At 48.8% G+C, this 20141-nt stretch overlaps 1 long non-coding RNA gene across 2 annotated transcripts in view; it reads right to left on the bottom strand.

Moving 5' to 3' along the window:
* LOC139273213 (uncharacterized) overlaps positions 1-20141 on the bottom strand; it is a 44211-nt gene that overhangs the window by 14237 nt on the left and 9833 nt on the right. The window contains exons 1-2 of one of the 2 annotated variants that reach the window (XR_011595038.1): positions 19146-19170; positions 4047-4223 (exon numbers count right to left, since the gene is read on the bottom strand). This is a non-coding gene — a long non-coding RNA (uncharacterized lncRNA). Of the gene's footprint in view, positions 1-4046; positions 4224-19145; positions 19171-20141 lie in introns of those variants that run through there. The other variant, XR_011595037.1, reaches the window with a different exon arrangement.

The following is a 20141-nucleotide window of genomic DNA, read 5'->3' as shown; positions in this document are numbered from 1 at the left end:
AGTCAGCAATAAATCCAACAAGGAATTTAGAAGAAACATCTTTAGCCAGAGAATGGTTAGACTGTGGAATTTGCTACAGGTACCACAAAGAAGAGTTGAGGCGAATAGTATAGATGCATTTAATGGAAAGCTAGATAAGTCCATGGGTGAGAAAGAAATATGTAGGATATGTTGATAGGTTGCGATGAAGTAAAGTGGGATGAGGCTCGTGTGGAGCATATACACCAACATAGGCCTGTTGGGTCGAATGGCTTATTTTGTGCTGTAAATTCTATGCAACCCCATACTTATCAGTCTGGTCAGGTTAGGAGAAAACTCTTATAACAGTGATATGGATAGGAATGAGTTAATGCTTGTTTTAAATTCCTAGGGCTGGAAATTCAGTTGTCTAGTGCTTCTGTTAGCGCCCTGGAGTGACGGTAATGCTGTTCGAATTGCTTGCCACCCAGGCACACAGCTTTCAGCGCCCCGCCGGGAAATTTGGTAGCAGTTTTGCGGTGTCGCAAAACGCTAGCACCTCGCTCTATAATTTCATTCAGATCATGACGTCAGTCGTCGTGCAACGTCCCGCTAGCGGCCCGGATGAAAAATTAGGTGGATAAACCTCATTTAGCGTTGGCCCCTAATCACACCAGAAAAAACAGTGGTTCCATGTTCTGTTGGTGCTATCTGCAGTGTCTTTAAAGTGAGGGGGGAGGATCCTAAATTAGAGGGAACATTGAGTGCAACGTTATCGCTCAGGTTGCTGCGTCAACACCTGACTTTAAATCTGAAGAATGATTAGCCATGACGGGGTCCTTACAGGTTTAGTGAAACAATTTGATGGGGGCATTACTAGTTTGCCAGCGTCGCCTAACTCCATGCTCTGGTTAGGCGGCATAAAGATAGAAGGGCTGTTGGCCATGTAGGGCCACGAGTGAGAAGATGTAGACGTCTGAACAGGAGGCTTTACCCCCCACGGGTTTACAGGATGCAACATTCATACCTCCACCTCTCTGAGGAGCAGTGTATGAGAAGGCTGTGCTTCCGAAAGGAAGTGCTGAGAGAGACATGCCATCTCCTACAGGCAGACCTGCAGCCTCATATCGGCACCAGGACTGCGCGGCCCATCGCAGTGAAGGTCACTGTGGCATTGGCCTTCTATGCCTCCGGCTCCTTCCAGGTTGCACTAGGGAACATATGCAGCGTCTCTCAATAAGCTGCACATCACTGCATTCGCCACATCACAAAGACTCTCGATGCCCACAGAAAGGACTTTATAACATTCCCAATGAGCAGGGAGAACCAGAATGAGCGGGCATGTGGTTTTGGCAGGATTGCGGGCTTTCCGAGGGTTCAAGGAGCCATTGACTGCACACACGAGGCCTGCCGAGCACCATTACACAATGCAGAGGTATTCAGAAACTGAATTGGGATACCACTCCCTAAACGTGCAGCTGGTGTGCGACCACACGCAGCGTATCCTCACAGTGAATGCCCGCTCTCCAGGGTGCGCACATGATGCTTTCATCCTGCATGAGAGCACTGTGCCACTATGTTTCAGTCATCGCGAGAAGGGCGTGGCTGGCTGCTCAGGGACAAAGGATAAGGACTAGCCACCTGGCTAATGACCCCCCCCCCCCCCCTCCGCAACCCCACCACCCAAACAGAGCATCGCTACCATGACAGCCATGCAGCTATCCACAACATCGTAGAGGTGCTCAAGTAGCATTTCCCTTGCCTGGACCGCTCTGAAGGTAGCCTTCAATATTTCCCTCAACAGGTGTCGCAATTCATTGTGGTGTGCTGCATGCTACACAACTTGGCCATCATGAGGGGCCGGGCATTGCCAATGGGGATTGCAGCCCCACCTCAGGAGGAGGAGGATGAGGAACAGGAGCCTGGCGAGGCCCCGAATGGCCAGCCACACCAGGAGGAGCACCATCCACGGTGGACGCAGCATGGCGATGCTGCAGGTGCAAGAGCCACATGTCAGCGGCTCATAATGCATCGGTTTTCTTGAATGGAGGAAGGTGAGGGATGCAGCTAATTCTGACTGCGCATTGTGCCACCATAATGGCACATCTCCATTATAGTCCACAATCATACACAAGACACCAATGCAAAATGGTCAAACTAACATTTTATTTACGACACCAACGTAGTCGCGACAAACTACACCACCAAACCCCTCCCCAGCAAGTAACAAAATAAAACATGTCCCATTGAAATACCATCAAGCACAATAAAGCTGAACAATGTAATGACATATTTACAGCCATGATGAGTACATCTGTCCATGATGGGCAAAGTCCTCACTCATACTTTGACTGACATTTCCCACCCCTCACTTTCTCCCATACCTAGTGCTCCTCCTCAATGTGAAGGGCTGCTATATGTGTGGGGCAGACAGTACAAATGGCCAGCAGGACACCCTGGACTAGCTCTGGACCTCGAAGGCCCAGCTGTGGACTGCACCGCGTCAGCATCGCCGGCAGCAGTCTGGGATGGCTCGGGTGTAGGTGCAAAGGCAGAGTGGCAGTGGTGGAAGCCAGAATGCTATCATGTGGAGGAAGGACAGCACCTTCCATTTCCAGCGACCCACTGCCACTCACTGGGGCAGAGCCTCAGCATCCGGAGCAATCTGTGGGAGCACAGATTACTGGCCTGCCTCTGCACCATCAGTTCCCTGTTGGACTGTGGGGAACACAGAGAGGTTGGCAGCAGTCACAGCACAATGAGCCTGAAACGCAGCAATCGGAGTGTTCGGACCAGCAATCACTGACCGCATCACATCACAAAGTCCTTGCGTGGCTTCAGCCTGTGATGTGGCAGCTGCTGCCACATCATCCTTCGCACGCGCCATCCCCTCTGTGAGTCCACCGTCACTCGTTGGGCCCAACTCCCTCTGTAAGCAGGCAAGGGTGGGCTTGTTGGACCCCTGGGGGGCAGGGGCAATGCTTGAGGCACTCTCAGCAAGTTTGTCTATGCTCTGCAGGACCTTCTCCAATGCACCCATGAGGTCATGGTGCATTTGTGTGGTTTCCCTGTCCATAGCCTCCAAATCCAGGTCCATCTCTGACTGTGCTTCAGTGGGACTCCTGGGCTGACTCACCCTCTGGGGAGCTGGCCTCTGAGCTTCCCCCTCCCGCTTGGCGTTGCTGTCGGCCACTGGGGCCAGGAGCCTCATGCTCTTCAAACCCCGCGAATTCAGGCTCCTCCACCGATGTGGTGTCCCCACTCAGTGGGACTGATGGAGTGTTCTGCTCCGTTATCACACAGTTGTGCACTCCCTCATCATCTCCCCCATTGCCCGATGTAGAAAGATCAGGGGCAGGATGCCGCGCTCCTGGCTGATCATCTGTAAGCACAAGGCAACAGACGTGTGGTTAGCAGTGGGGAGGAGGCAAGGTGATGAAAGGGAGGTGGCATGGGACATCTTTATATATGTCCTTCCTCCACATGATGTCAGGAAATTCAAAGTCGCCAAGGCCATTCACATACCGTCACTATCCATAGGGGGCTCTGCCTTGCCGGCCGCCACCACATCAACTGGGGTGCCCACGAGGGCCGACACTCACTGCTCGACCTCTGAGGTCCTGCAGGTCAAGCTCCCCATCTCTGGTGCGCTGCTGCTCCCGGCGATTGTGCGCCAGTTTCACCTACAATAAGAAAAAGGTGTGAGTGAGTCTGCAGCTCATCATGATATTGCATCAACATCCGTGCCCATCTTTCACTGGTATCGCAGATTGTGACATTTTAGCAATACTTCTTTCTGGGACAGCTGGCACTGTGTATTTCAAGAAATGGTTGGCAGCCTTTCAGTGAAAATTTGGAATCTTTGAATTCCTCCAGATACAAATATTCCTCAAGGAGAGAAAAATCTTGTGTCAATAATTTCCCTGCTTTTTTTTGCCAGCCTTTCAGATCATCCTAAATGTGACATTGCTGTGTGCTGCAAATGCAAAGTGAATTTTCTATTTAGCATTATACATACTTTGAACATTATTATTGCTGGTTTGCATTTAACACTATGAGCCAATGACAAGTATTAGTGGAACAATCACCTTACTCTCTTCTATCACCTTTTGTTCCTCCCAATTTGCTCAGTAGCACTCCCACCTCTAAATCAGAAGGTTGTGGGTTCATGTCCTTCTCCACAGTTGGAGGTGCCGTCTTTCAGGTGAGGCTTTAAACCAAGGCCTCGTCTGCTCTCTCCAGTGGACGTAAAAGATTCCCCGGCACTATTTTGAAAAAGAGCAGGGAAGTTAACCCCGGTGCCCTGGTCAATATTTATCCCTCAATCAACATCAATAAAAACAGATTATCTGATCATTATCACATTGCTTTTTGTGGGAGCTTACTGTGCACAAATTGGCTGCTGCGTTTCCCACATTACAACAGTGACTACACTTCAATAGTATTTCATTGACTGTAAAGTGCTTTGGGACGACATGATGTCGTGAAAGGCGCTATATGAATGCAAGTCTTGCTTTTTGCTTTCTTCCTGATTTCCTTTGTGAGGATTGATGCAGCAACAAGAGAACACCACAGACCACCTCTGCAGTCACCAATGATCAAACCCAGCTGGTTTCCTCTGTAGCTAGGGGGTAATAGGGCCCTTTTAACTGCCTCTGCAGGATGGGAACGGGGCAGTGCTGTACTTACCATCCTATTCCTGATGGCTTTTACACGGGTGACCTAGTAGATGGTCTGAAACAGGCAAGAGCCTCATTGAAGTATTTAATTTGGGGTCCTACGATGTCATTGTGCCAGTTTCACTGGAAAAAAAGCCGATGTGTCTCACAGTGCTGGCTCCGTCCAGTATTAACAGGCGGTACAGACATGGGGCTCAATTTTCACCACCATTCTGTGCCGTTTTTTTTGGCATGCACTGTTTTTTTTGGAGCAGAATAAAATCTGCAAGTTTCGCCAAAGTTTCTGCGCCATTCTAAAGTAGATACGTCCGATTTTTTTTAGTTCCCGATTTTTTTACATCACTGGGGGTGGAACCTGCCGGGTGCACCATTTCTGGCCATTTAAGCGAGTTTGGCCAAGTACAATTTATTTCTAAAATGGCACACTTCACTCTTTTGAAAAATCTTCCTTACACCTTAAAGAATTGGCACAGGGAAGAGAAAATCGGTGGAGAGAAGACGCTATTGTTTCAGCGGAGCTGAAGGCAGGGCAGGCAGATGGCGGGGGCGGTGTGGGTCCTTTTGGCCCGGGATAAGCGTGGGCCGGTACAGAGTCCTTTCCGCAGGGGATAGGTGCGGGCCAGTACAGAGTCCTGTCGGCCCGGGATAGGTGCGGGCCGGTGGTGGGTGGGGAGTGGGGGCCTTTTGGCCCGGGATTGCAGCGACATCAACACTGTATAGGTGAAAAAAATCTATAAATGCTGAAAAGGAATAAAGGAATTTCATACTGTTTCATATGTTGAGATTCCAGTCTGTTGTCCCAAGTCTCACTTAGTGATCTATTTTACAAAGGGGAAATGCTTTATTTGTGCCTCAGCCCTTCAGAGCGTCCCTCGTTACCCAGGCAACCTCAGTTTTTTGGCACAGATCTTAAGCTCCACCACAGAGCTTAAGGACAATTTGTGCCGCTCAAATTGAAAGGTTATGCCAACGAATCTTTGGCTCAATCGGATGTATCTCTACAACTGCGCCAAAAAAAGTCCATGTGGAATTCTGGGCCCATGAAACGGCATTTTCACGAGCTAATTAAAGGGGCATTCATTTGCTAATTAAAGGGATATTCAAATCCTTGGAATATGTTTGTAACTTAGCTTGATGGATTTTTTTCAGATTTTTTTGCCGTGAAAAATTATTATATTTCTGCTATATTCTGCTTCAAAACCTTTCAGAAGCTCAGGGAGGGACTGGACAACAGAGAAGTCATATTGACCACTATACTCTGGCTACTGGAGGAGGAGCATGAGGAACAGCAGCAGGTCAGGGAAGCTCAGGGAGCTGCAGTCGACACCAAAAAGGAAGAGGGACGCTTGTAAGGACTGGAAGCATCGAACCCCCAAAGATTTATTGGACATTGTCTGGACATTGCGTTTAATATTTTTCAAACCGCAGAAAGAAAGCTGGAAGCTGTTTGTGGGAGGGGCCCAGGTGCGGCTCCGTGTTGGATTTAGAATGATGGGCAGGGAGTGTGGAATGACAATGGCCAACATAAGGCAGGAGGTGAGCTAATGGAGTCCATTGTTAGGCAAGGTGACCTCGTCAATCAGTGATTACCTGGATGAGTTACCAGAACAATAGAGAGCCATTAAGCCCAGATTGCCTGGAAGCAAAAACCCATCACTGGACTCAAACACAGAAAGCCTCGAAAACAAGGAACTTTATTGGGTAAAAGCAGAAGACATACCCACAGGAAACCTTGGAACAAAGGCCAAAGGAAGATACACTCACAGGAAGCCTCAACCGCAATGACCCAGGAAGGGCAAACAGACTTGGATATAAAAGATAGCCATGTGGCCATCGCTCTCTCTCTCTCTCTCTCTCTCGCCTCGCTGCTTCGCCCTTACAAGAATCCAACCCTCCGTATTGTGATGGAGAGAAGAAACCAGAAGAGACACCTTTTCAGCAGAAGAAGCAGCAAGTAAGCCAGTGAAATCGGTGAGCATTTCTGCAAACACATCTTTTAAGATCACAGCCACAGCATGAGGGGGTATCGTGCGTTCTCCCAACCAAATTCTTAGGGGTTTACAGGGGAGGTGTTTTAGACGTAGGGGTACTTCGAGTTAGGACTGTGTATTGTACTGCATTTGTTTGTTTTACATACCAGGATGTGTGTGGTTTTACTGGGTGCAGGTGTGTGTTTTAGCCTTAATAAAGCGTTGCTAGTTGAGACCGAGGTATTTGTCCGTGACTCATTCATCTGTTCAGTATAGAAATCACTCCCAGGTCTAGAACTAGTGTAACATGGGATGCGTTGAAAACACCTAAGGGAAACGACTTACAGAACTGGTGACCACGGCAAAACCTGGATGTACTGAACAGAGTTATGGAATATATTAAGGCCATGAGATCGGCAATGGGGGATAGGATTTCCTCATATGTCTTTGGTAAAGCTATATAGGGGTAATATATTAGCATGGATAGAGGATTGGTGAACTAACAGAGAACAGAGAGTCGGATAAATAGTTCATTCTCTGGTTGGCAACCAGTAACTAGTAGGGTGCCACAGGGATCAGTGCTGGGGCCCTAACTATTTACAATCTATATTAATGACTTGGAAGAAGGGACTGACTGTAATGTAGTCAAGTTTGCTGACGATACAAAGATGGGAGGAAAAGCAATGTGTGAGGAGGACACAAAAATCTGCAAAAGGACATAGACAAGCTAAGTGAATGGACAAAAATTTGGCAGATGGAGTATAATGTTGGAAAGTGTGAGGTCATGCACTTCGGCAGAAAAAAATCAAAGAGCAGTTATTATTTATGTGGAGAAAGATTGCAAAGTGCCGCAGTACAGTGGGACCTGGAGGTACTTGTGCATGAAATACAAAAGGATAGTATGCAGCTACAGCAAGTAATCAGGAAGACCAATGGTATCTTGGCCTTTTTTGCAAAGTGGATGGAGTATAAAAGCAGGGAAGTCTTACTACGCTATATAAGGTATTGGTGAGGCCACACCCAGAATACTGCGTGCAATTTTGGTTTCCATATTTACGAAAGGATATACTTACTTTGGAGGCAGTTCAGAGAAGGTTCACTAGATTGATTCCGTGGATGAGGGGGTTGACTTATGAGGAAAGGTTGAGTAGGTTGGGCCTCTACTCATTGGAATTCAAAGAATGAGAGGTGATCTTATTGAAAAGTATAAGATTATGAGGGGGCTTGACAAGGTGGATGCAGAGAGGATATTTCCACTGATGGGGAGACTAGAACAAGAGGGCACGGTCAAGCCCATGTGGTGGCTGGTGTGCAACGGCCACCACACGGTAAAAAAATCCACACACAGGCATCTTCCATGCTTCAAGATTTAGTTCGGGACATTGGGCTAGATTTTCCACTTCTTTTGCATGCATAATGCCCACTTAACGTCCATTTTAATGCTGAAATGATGTATAATGCCCAGATATCGCCCACTTAGCGAGCATTACTTTACCCATGTGTGTAACGCCGGGAAAAAAATAATACCGCCCTCCCACTTTTTTGGGGCAGAATCATCAGAATGGGCGAAACCAACGCCCATAATATCGCCCAGGGTTACTTTCCGCACGTAATTAACGCTGAGATTCAATAATACCGACTGCCCACTTTATTTTGTCGTAAAGATCACATTTGCCGAAACTAACGCCCAAGAGATCACCCAACGTCACTTTCACCACCTCGCACACATCTCGCCCGCAATATCGCTCACCCAAAAAAACGCTGGGAAAATGTGGAACTAACCGGAACTACTCACAGCGATAAGGACATCATGTTCTAAATCACATGTCGCACCATTTAAAAGGCTGCTCTGCTTCAACTTCGGGGGAGTTCGGATGTACTCTGGAGGTCTTTGGAGGCGATGTGAACATCTGAACAATCATCTTTATCATACTGTGAACGATTGAAATTTAATAGGTGTCCTCGTCGGGGCATTCATTTTTTGTGACCAATCGGTGGAAAACAGATAGCTATTGGAATGGGGCCTGTCCTTTCTCATCCTTTCTTGATGACCAATTATATGCTGCAGACTCGAGATGGCAGAAGGTACGCTCCACAGCATTATGTGCCCAATGTAAGACGTGCCAATCTGATGAGGAGAACCAGACGCTACACCCCCCGCAAGTACAGGGAGACGTGGTATTACCTCAACTTGTCCGATAACACTTGCCACAGACTGCGCTTCCACAAAGAGGTTATCACTGAGGTATGCCAGCTCATAAGGGCAGATCTGCAGCCTGCCAGCACCATCAGTACTGCATTGTCCGTCGAGGTCAAAGTCACCATGGCACTGTCGTTCTAGGCGTCAGGTTCTTTTCAGGCCTCAGCTGGCAACATTTGTGGTCTGTCTCAGCACGCCACACATTGCTGCATTAGACAGGTCACTAAAGCCCTGTACGCTCGCAGGATGGACTTTATCAGCTTCCCTATGATCAGGGAGGCACAGAGTGAGAGGGCTCTAAGATTTTCCAGAATTGCTAACTTACCCAAGGTGCAGGGAGCAATGGACTTTACGCACATACAATGCGGGCACCTTTTCAGGATGCAGAGGTTTTCAGGAACCGCAAGGGATTCCACTCCCTGAATGTGCAACTCATTGTCGACCACCAGCAAATTATTATGGCAGTGAATGCTAAATTTCCGGGCAGCATTCATGATGCTCACATCCTGCGTGAGAGTACTGTATCTGACTTGTTTAACAATCAGCCACAAGGCCAATGCTGGATGTTTGGGGACAAAGGATATGGCATCGCCACCTGGCTGATGACCCCCCTGCGTGAGACCCACACCGAAGCCATGGGGTGATACGAGAGCCAAAGAGCCACTCGCAATATCGTGGAGAAAACCATTGGAGTGCTGAAGCAATGCTTCAGATGCCTGGACCACTCAGGAGGTGAGCTCCAATACCAACCTGAGCAAGAGCTCAATTCGTGGTGGTGTGCTCCATGCTGCACAACTTAGCTATCAGGAGGGGACAAGAATTGCCAAAAGAGTTTAACAGTCCACCTCAGCAGAGAGAGGAAGAGGAGGACGAGGAGGTGGCTCTGATATCAGCTCAGACAATCAGGCTGACGCTGAAGCCATGCCCCCGCCCCCCCCCTGTAGACCGCATGAAAGGACCTGTGGTGACATGATAGCTGCAAGACTCTTACATAAGGAACTCATAAATGAGCACTTTGCCTGAAAGAATGTTGGTGTTATTTACAAGGCTGACACACTGCTGGATGTGCAGGTCATACATGAATGGTGGGCATCACCTTGGTGACAGTTAAAGTTTAAGTTGATTGAAGTTAAGTGTAATTATACCTTTTGATAAGGAATCACCAGCGTGTAATGGTGCAGCTATCTGAACCAATGCGCAACAAGGTTTTGTTAAATAAAAAACATTTAAACTGACCATTTGTCTGAAATCATCAATATTTCTGTAAAAACGAACCCCACTTCTCCTCCTCACTTCTACCCCTACCCTCCTGACTCCAAGCCGCCTGGCCGAGGAGTTCCTCAGGCGATGCTTCATTGGGGGGGGGGGCGGGGATGATGGCCGAACCGCTGCTTGGACGGATACGGGAGAGGACGGTCCCGAGGTGGGAACGTGCTCTGAGCCAGAAGCAAGTTGTTGCTCCTGGCTCTCATGTGTCGTTACCAATGGGGGTGCAGCACCTTGAGGTACAGTGCCGCGCTCCGGAACCACTGGGAGCCCTCTGCCACAGTGTTCCTGGCTACCAGCTCCAGGGCCTCCTCCATCCCTTCCATGTTATATCTTATTTGTTGGACAAAAACTCGGTGCCAACTATGTTCTTGGTGCTTAGTAGGCTTTTTGCTGCTGGTGAATCTCCCTCGTGCCTCCCACAACAGTCAAACAAGCACACACCACACCCACACACGCTTTCAGTCCCTCTCTGTCTCCTCTTCTGCGCATGTAATGATGACCTCTGACCTCCTGAATCACGGGAAAACAAATATTGCCATGCCGTTGTTAAGGACGGCGACACTTTTTGGCAGAAAGTCAGAGAGATTTAACGCTACCACCCATTTCATATCGCTCGTGGTAACGCCCGATTTCAAAAATGGAGACAGAGTAGGAATTGCAGGATAGCACAGATGAATACGTGGCTTGAGCAGTGGTGCAGCAGGGAGGGATTCAAATTCGTGGCGCATTGGAACAGGTTCTGGGGGAGGTGGGACCAGTACAAACCGGACGGTGTGCACTTGGGCAGGAACGGAACCAATGTCCTAGGGGGAGTATTTGCTAGTGCTGTTGGTGAGGAGTTAAACTAATATGGTAGGGGGATGGGAAACCAATACAGGGAGACAGAGGGAAACAAAAAGGAGACAAAAACAAAAGACAGAAAAGAGATGAGTAAAAGTGGAGGGCAAAGAAACCAAAGGCAAGAAACAAAAAGGGCCACTGAATATAAAAGGGCTGCAGGAGGGGTAAAAACTAAAAATCATGGTTTAAAAAGTAGGATGAAAACACTCTACCTAAATGCACGCAGCATTAGAAATAAAGTAAATGAGTTGACGGCACAAATCATTACAAATGGGTATGATTTGGTGGCCATTACAGAGACATGGTTGCAAGGTGGCCAGGACTGGGAATTAAATGTACAGGGGTATCTGACGATTTGGAAAGATAGGCAGGATGGGAAGGGAGGTGGGGTAGCTCTGGTAATAAGGGATGATATCAGGGCAGTTGTGAGGGATGATATTGGCTCCAATGAACAAAATGTTGAATCATTGTGGGTGGAGATTAGAGATAGTAAGGGGAAAAAGTCACTGGTCAGCGTAGTTTATAGGCCACCAAATAATAACTTCATGTTGGGGCGGGCAATAATCAAGGGAATAATGGAGGCATGTGAAAAAGGAATGGCAGTAGTTATGGGGGATTTTAACCTATATATCGATTGGTCAAATCAAATCGCAGTGGGTAGCCTGGAGGAGGAATTCATAGAATGCATACGGGATTGTTTCTTAGAACAGTATGTAACAGAGCCTACAAGAGAGCAAGCCATTTTGGATCTGGTCCTGTGCAATGAGACAGGAAAAATAAACGATCTCCTCGTAAAAGATCCTCTCGGAATGAGTGATCACAATATGGTTGAATTTGCAATACAGATTGAGGATGAGGAAGATGTGTCAGAAACGAGCGTACTATGCTTAAACAAAGGGGACTACAGTGGGATGAGGGCAGAGTTGGCTAAAGTAGACTGGAAACAAGGACTAAATGGTGGCACAATTGAGGAACAGTGAAGGACTTTTAAGGAGCTCTTTCAAAATGCGCAACAAAAATATATTCCAGTGAAAAAGAAGGGCGGCAAGAGAAGAGATAACCAGCCTTGGATAACCAAGGAAATAAAGGAAAGTATCAAATCAAAGACCAATGCGTATAAGGTGGCCAAGGTTAGTGGGAAACTAGAGGATTGGGAAGATTTTAAGCAACAGCAAAGAATGACTAAAAAAGCAATAAAGAAAGGGAAGATAGATTACGAAGGTAAACTTGCGCAAAACATAAAAACAGATAGTAAAAGCTTTTACAGATATATAAAACGGAAAAGAGTGACTAAAGTAAATGTTGGTCCCTTAGAAGATGAAAAGGGGGATTTAATAATGGGAAATGTGGAAATGGCTGAGACCTTAAACAATTATTTTGCTTCCGTCTTCACAGTGGAAGACACAAAAACCATACCAAAAATTGCTGGTCATAGGAATGTGGGAAGGGAGGTCCTTGAGATGATCACTATCACTAGGGAGGTAGTGCTGGACAGACTAATGGGATTGAAGGTAGACAAGTCCCCTGGTCCTGATGAAATGCATCCCAGCGTATTAAAAGAAATGGCGGAAGTTATAGCAGATGCATTTGTAATAATCTACCAAAATTCTCTGGACTCTGGGGAGGTACCAGCGGATTGGAGAGCAGCTAATGTAACGCCTCTGTTTAAAAAAGGGGGCAGGCAAAAGGCAGGTAATTTTGGCCGGTTAGTTTAACATCTGTAGTGGGGAAAATGCTTGAAACTATCATTAAGGAAGAAATAGCGGGACATCTGGATAGGAATAGTGCAATCAAGCAGACGCAGCATGGATTCATGAAAGGGAAATCATGTTTAACTAACTTACTGGAATTCTTTGAGGATATAACGAGCATGGTGGATAGAGGTGTACCGATGGATGTGGTGTATTTAGATTTCCAAAAGGCATTCGATAAGGTGCCACACAAAAGGTTACTGCAGAAGATAAAGGTACGCGGAGTAAGAGGAAATGTATTAGCATGGATAGAGAATTGGCTGGCGAACAGAAAGCAGAGAGTCGGGATAAATGGATCCTTTTCCGGTTGGAAATCAGTGGTTAGTGGTGTGCCACAGGGATCAGTGCTGGGACCACAACTGTTTACAATATACATAGATGACCTAGAGGATGGGACAGAGTGTAGTGCAACAAAATTTGCAGATGACACTAAGATTAGTGGGAAAGCGGGTTCTGTAGAGGACTCAGAGAGGCTACAAGAAGATTTGGATAGGTTAAACGAATGGGCTAAGGTTTGGCAGATGGAATACAATGTCGGAAAGTGTTAGGTCATCCACCTTGGGAAAAAAAAACAGTAAAAGGGAATATTATTTGAATGGGGAGAAATTACAACATGCTGTGGTGCAGAGGGACCTGGGGGTCCTTGTGCATGAATCCCAAAAGGTTAGTTGGCAGGTGCAGCAGGTAATCAGGAAGGCAAATGGAATGTTGGCCTTCATTGCGAAAGGGATGGAGTACAAAAGCAGGGAGGTGTTGCTGCAACTGTATAAGGTATTGGTAAGGCCGCACCTGGAGTACTGCGTGCAGTTTTGGTCACCTTACTTAAGGAAGGATATACTAGCATTGGAAGGGGTACAGAGACGATTCACTAGGCTGATTCGAGAAATGAGGGGGTTACCTTATGACGATAGATTGAGTATACTGGGTCTTTACTCCTTGGAGTTCAGAAGGATGAGGGGTGGTCTTATAGAAACATTTAAAATCATGAAAGGGATAGACAAGATAGAGGCAGAGAGGTTGTTTCCATTGGTGGGGGAGACTAGAACTAGGGGGCACAGCCTCAAAATACGGAGGAGCCAATTTAAAACCGAGTTGAGAAAGAATTTCTTCTCCCAGAGGGTTGTGAATCTGTGGAATTCTCTGCCCAGGGAAGCAGTTGAGGCTGGCTCATTGAATGTTTTCAAGTCAAAGATAGATAGATTTTTAAGCAATAATGGAATTAAGGGTTATGGGGAGAGGGCGGGTAAGTGGAGCTGAGTCCACGACCAGATCAGCCATGATCTTATTGAATGGCGGAGCAGGCTCAAGGGGCTAGATGGCCTACTCCTGTTCCTAATTCCTATGTTCCTATGAGACTAGGGGCTTTGAGAATGGGCAACAAGCCGGCGATCTGAAAACCCATTTTTACCGCCCACACTGGAAATAGTGCCCATTTTTCGGCGATCTGCACAAAAGTGTCAAATCTAGCCGCTGGAATTTTAGGTCCTTCATTGAAACACCTGTGAACTTTTTGACGTGGAAGCAAGTCATCCTCGATTCGAGGGACTGGCTATGATGATGATGAACTATTCAAACAACGCTTTTTCTGCCTGCACAGGTCTGCGACTTTTTGCGCTACAGCCCATAGAGAGATTGTGGTCGTCTGCTGCATTCTGTACAACTTTACTGTGCAATGAGGACAGCAAATGGAGCCTGCACAGTAATAAGACTTTCCACCAACTGGTGAGGAAGAACGCAATGAAAGCAAGGGTTGAGAAAAAGCAGAAGGCTGACAATACACTTTGCCAATAAGGTAATTGGCAAAAGAGCTCGAGGCAAGATGAGATTTTTTTTTATGCAGCAATTTGTTATGACCTTGAAAGCACTGTATGAAAGGATAGTGGAAGCAGATTCAATAGTAACCTTTAAAAGGCAATTGGATAAATACTTTAAGGGGAAAAACTTTACAGGGCTATGGGGAAAGAAACAGGCGAGTGGGACTAATTGGATAGCGCTTCCAAAGAGCTGACACAGGCACGAAGATTGAATAGTCTCCATCTGTGCTGTAAGGTTCTATGAGGGAGAAATTGCCCTGCGCCCTGATTGGGGGCGGTAAACTGCACCCAGCTCGGAAGTACCGCCGCAACCGCGGAATTCCGCCCCTCAGAAGAAGAGGAGCACAATCCCGCACGGGCCACTTCCCCTTGGGCTGGGCCCAGCGGCGCTAATGGGGTTCAATTGGCAGCGCTGCACCCCTCCCCTTCGCTTAAAGGGGAGGACAGCTGCTCATTCTGCACGGCCTCTGATGGCCTCCACTAGGCCACCAGGGTAGTGTCGTACCGAGGCTGCAGCCCGGCACAAAAAGATAGAGTGCCGGGCTGCAGGATGGCGGACCGGACCGTGCATCGGGGCAAGAATTTGGGCTGACCGGTGAGTCGGCAAAACCTCCAAGATAGCGGCGTGGGTTGCCTGCGGCATCCCCTTTAACTTTCACCCCGCGAGTGGTTGTCGGCCTGCTTCATGACCTGCGAGGCGGACGCTGACACGTGCTCGGTGCCAGCCTCGTGGGGCGTGGGGCAATATCCACAACGGGGCGTTAAAGGGTCAGTGAAGAGCGATGAGGGGCCGCTGCACACGACAATGACTTAATCGTCGGTTGCACGGCAGCCCGGGGCGCTACCCGTGAGGTGTGGCGCCGCCTCCGCAAACTCCTGGGCAATTTCACGGGAGCCGGTGGCGTCCCATCCAGCCCCCCACCCCATCCACCCCATCCACCCCAATTCCCCTGGGTGAAAAGTGTTCCGTGCCCCGTTAACGCCCTCCGGAGGTGCTAACAGGTGACCCCTATGATTCTACAAAAATCTGCCTTCACCAGAGCTCTTCAGCAACAGTTAAGTAACCAGTGCTTCAGTTGATTTTTTTCCCCCACCTCACCCATGCATTAATAATCCTTAACACCATCTCTGAGATACTTCACCCTGCAATAAAGAACGCCCAATCTCTGACCAACATTGAGCTACACGAAACTTGGCACCGTAGGTTAAAGAGCTACTGTAAAACCACACTGCAAGCAATGTCCTTCGAGTAAGGGAACATGTCACCATTACTCAATCTACAGTGTAATGCCACACTCGTAATGTTCTTTGAAGTGGCCCAGCAAGCCCTTCAGTTGTGCCCATCACCACCATCTCAGAGCAAATAAGGATGGTCACTAAATACAGCTTTACCCATGTCACCCACTCCAAGAACAATGTAAAAAAGGTAGAGAAGTTCAGGCAACCAAAAGAACAAGCAGAGTGCGATTATAAAATTAAAAGGCACCAATAAACAATCAGAAATATCAAGATTAAAAGAGTGGTATACATTTGAAGTAAAACTCCAACCAGCAAAAATGTTTCATTAGGGAGTCGGAAAGGAATGTCCCAGTGTTTCTTTTTAATCTGTTTTTTTCACGTAAAGGTTTTTCGCTCCTTTAAATTAAAACAAGGGTAGGTATCTGTTTAAGAATCAGGTTGGAGGTTATGCACTCAATTTTACCCAAAGCTTTTTTTTGGTGTACTAGAAGAGTTACACCCGTTTTTTGGAGGCCCAAGTACGCCCCAAAAAAATGTTCCAAGTTTCCCCATTTGATTTCTTCATTTTGGTGCAGCTTAGCCTGTCCTTTAGTTTTAGGAGTGGAGCCTTAATCTGCACCATAAAGATCAGGCTGCCACAGTAAGCAGACACACAATGTGGGCTGAAGCTGGAAAGTGAAACATACAGCCAGCTCACAGCAACCTGCACAAGCACATTACACATTGCAGCAACTTCACAAGCACAAATACATTACAGCAACTTACTTCCATTAAATTATTAAAGTCCCCCCCCCCCCCCCCCCCCGATGCTGGTGCCGATCCCCTCTCCTATCCCACGTCGAAGGGGCTCCCGGTCCGTTCCCCGCACCTAGCCCTGGCCAAGTGACCTCCTCCCTCCCTGTCCCACACCTAGCCCTAACCGAGTGGCCTCCTCCCTCCCTGTCCCACACCTAGCCCTGGCCGAGTGGCCTCCTCCCTCTCTGTCCCACACCTAGCCCTGGCCAAGTGACCTCCTCTCTCCCTGTCCCACACCTAGCCCTAACCGAGTGGCCTCCTCCCTCCCTGTCCCACACCTAGCCCTAACCGAGTGGCCTCCTCCCTCTCTGTCCCATGCCTAGCCCTGGCCAAGTGACCTCCTCTCTCCCTGTCCCACACCTAGCCCTAACCGAGTGGCCTCCTCTCTCCCTGTCCCACACCTAGCCCTAACCGAGTGGTCTCCTCCCTCTCTGTCCCGTACCTAGCCCTGGCCGAGTGGCCTCCTCCCTCTCTGTCCCGTACCTAGCCCTGGCCGAGTGGCCTCCTCCCTCCCTGTCCCACGCCTAGCCCTGGCCGAGTGGCCTCCTCCCTCCCTGTCCCACACCTAGCCCTGGCCGAGTGACCTCCTCCCTCCCTGTCCCACACCTAGCCCTGGCCGAATGGCCTCCTCCCTCCCTGTCCCACACCTAGCCCTAACCGAGTGGCCTCCTCCCTCCCTGTCCCACACCTAGCCCTGGCCGAGTGGCTTCCTCCCTCCCTGTCCCACACCTAGCCCTAACCGAGTGGCCTCCTCCCTCCCTGTCCCACACCTAGCCCTGGCCGAGTGGCCTCCTCCCTCCCTGTCCCACACCTAGCCCTGGCCGAGTGGCCTCCTCCCTCTCTGTCCCACGCCTAGCCCTGGCCGAGTGGCCTCCTCCCTCCCTGTCCCACGCCTAGCCCTGGCCGAGTGGCCTCCTGTCTCTCTGTCCCATACCTAGCCCTGGCAGAGTGACCTCCTCCCTCCCTGTCCCACGCCTAGCCCTGGCCGAGTGGCCTCCTGTCTCTCTGTCCCATACCTAGCCCTGGCCGAGTGGCCTCCTCCCTCCCTGTCCCACACCTAGCCCTGGCCGAGTGGCCTCCTGTCTCTCTGTCCCATACCTAGCCCTGGCCGAGTGACCTCCTCCCTCCCTGTCCCATACCTAGCCCTGGCCGAGTTGCCTCCTGTCTCTCTGTCCCACACCTAGCCCTGGCTGAATGGCCTCCCGGTCCATGTCCCCGCACCTGTCCCTGGCTGAATGACCTCCCAGTCCGTTCCCCCACACCTATCCCAGGCCGAATGACCTCCTAGTCCGTTCCCCCGCACCTATCCCAGGCCGAATGGCCTCCTTCCTGGTCCCCGCACCTACATACACCCGAAAGGCTTCGTCCCTCTCCCATCTCTCTCTCTTACCTTTCCTGCTGCTGCTATCCGGGCATCTGCTACACTTACCTGCGCCGATTTCCTTAACTCACCAGAAGGTTTTTCGACAGAGGCCACAAACGTTGGCCTAAAAAGAACTGGAGTAACTCTCAGCTGGCCAAACTTGCCTAACTGGCCAGAATTGGCGTGGGTGGCAGATTACGCCCGCTTTGGTGAAAAACTTACCTAAAAAAATCGGAACTAACCGCCCTGAAATGCGAATTTAATCCCAAAAAAATAAATCACTGCCCACTTACCGCCCACATTCCCTCCAGCGGGAAATTCATCAGATATTTACCACCAGCAGTAGTCGATACTGGCCTCCCAACGGAGAAGGCCCAAAAATGCAAATTTGATCACTAAGATCCATTTACCGCCCGTCCTAAATACCGTCCTGAAAAGTAGGATCTTACCTGATCTTAGCTGATCTTAAACGTTTTGCCTATCCCCACGCCGACCCCCACCCTTGCCCCTCCCCGCGTTGGGGCCAGGACGTTGTGCAGCACTGCTTCCGGAGCTGCTGCCATCATTGGTGGGAAGACAATGGCGGCGCTATGATTGGACTCACATGAGCAGTTCGGGATGTGGAAGGCCTGGCTGCTATGGCACGGGGGTGGGGGTGGGGTTGTGTGCCATATCCCAAGACCATCAATTGCCGCATGGTATCGATGGACTCGGTGTTTTGCTTCACCGCGGCAATCAGCCTCGACATAGACTCCCGATGTCGGTCTGAAAGTCCCGCGATGTGCCCAACTATCGCAGCCATGGCCTGGAGGAGCTCTTGACCTATCTCGACGCTCATCCTTGACAGTTCAATTATGTCCTGTTGAGCAGCCCCATGTCTTGCAGCACTCCCTCTTTGCTGCATCAACCTCCGTGTTAGCGGCATAGTGGCTTGATCACTAGGGATGCATTGCTGCACACCGCTTGGTCCCGCTTCTTTGGAATCATTTGCAAAGCCATACAACGCCAACCCCGATGCAGAGTTATTCGTGTCCACAGGTGCAGACACAAAGGTTAAAACAATGGACTGCTCCTTCTCCTACCTCCCCCCCCCCCCCCCTTCTGTCGTTGATCTCCCTGGGTGGCGGAGGTGGAGGAGGGGGTTCTCGCGGAAGTCGAGGTGGGGGGGTCTGAAGGGGCTTGAGGCAAGGGCTCTGGCAGAGGCTCTTTGGGTGCCAGAGATCGAGGCGGTTGCTGCTTGAATGCCGGAGGTTGAGATGGAGGCTACCTTGGTGTCATCCAAATCAGCATCTGCAAGTACAATACAACATTTAAGTGGTTAGCAGCAGGGGAGGCGTCAGGGTGACATGAGTACCGTCACATCATGTAGCACAGTCTTAGTTCAAGGACCACCACTGCTGCATTACTACATTATATATGGCCGACAGCATATAAAACCAAGATGTAATGATTAGTCTTTATAACACCTTAAAATGAATACTGCATGCAGTATCAGGCTCCACATTGTAGGAGAGATAATGAGACCTCTCGCGAGTGCACATTTCAGATTCACTAGCATGATGCCTAGTATGAGGAAATACAAATACAAAGAAATACTTGAAAATTGCTGCTTTTTTCAGCAGAACAGAGCAGACTACAGGGCGACATGATGGAAGTATTTCAAATTATGAAAGGATGGGACAAGGCAGATAGAAGAAAACTGTTTGCTGTGGTTGAGGGATCTAGAACAAGAGGCCACAGATACAAGATTAATTGTAAGAGAGAGCAGAGGGCAGGAGAAAATACGTGACATTTTCATGAAAGTCCCAGCAGCGGGTGGTGAAAAACCACGGACCGCCGGAATACCGCCAAGAATCAGGCGGCAGCAGGGGATCATCAATTTCGGGCCCAATATCTATCATAAAATATATTATAAATCATAAAATACTACCTGCTCGTGTTGCTCATTTATCTTAGCTGTCAATCAGTGCTGTCTTATTTCAGGAGTAAGTAACACATTTTATGCATATCTTTAAAAAAGTAATACATTGAATTCCCAAATAACTACAGGCCAGTATCCCTGCTGCCAATTGTGTCAAGGAGTATGGAAGTTATTGTGGATCTCAATCATAGCCATGAGCTTCCTCAACATATTTATAGTCTCATGGACAACTGTCCCACCATTGGGGTGGACCTCGGGACATTTTACTATGTTAAAGGTGCTATATTAAATACAAGTTGTTGTTGTTGTCTCAATGCCAAGGAAAATTCAGAGCATTAGCCT

The sequence above is a fragment of the Pristiophorus japonicus genome, chromosome 9, assembly GCF_044704955.1.
Source record: "Pristiophorus japonicus isolate sPriJap1 chromosome 9, sPriJap1.hap1, whole genome shotgun sequence".
In the NCBI taxonomy this organism is placed as follows: Eukaryota; Metazoa; Chordata; class Chondrichthyes; family Pristiophoridae; genus Pristiophorus; species Pristiophorus japonicus.
The sequence above is the reverse complement of the archived record's forward strand: the minus strand, read 5'-3'. Positions and strand labels throughout refer to the sequence as shown.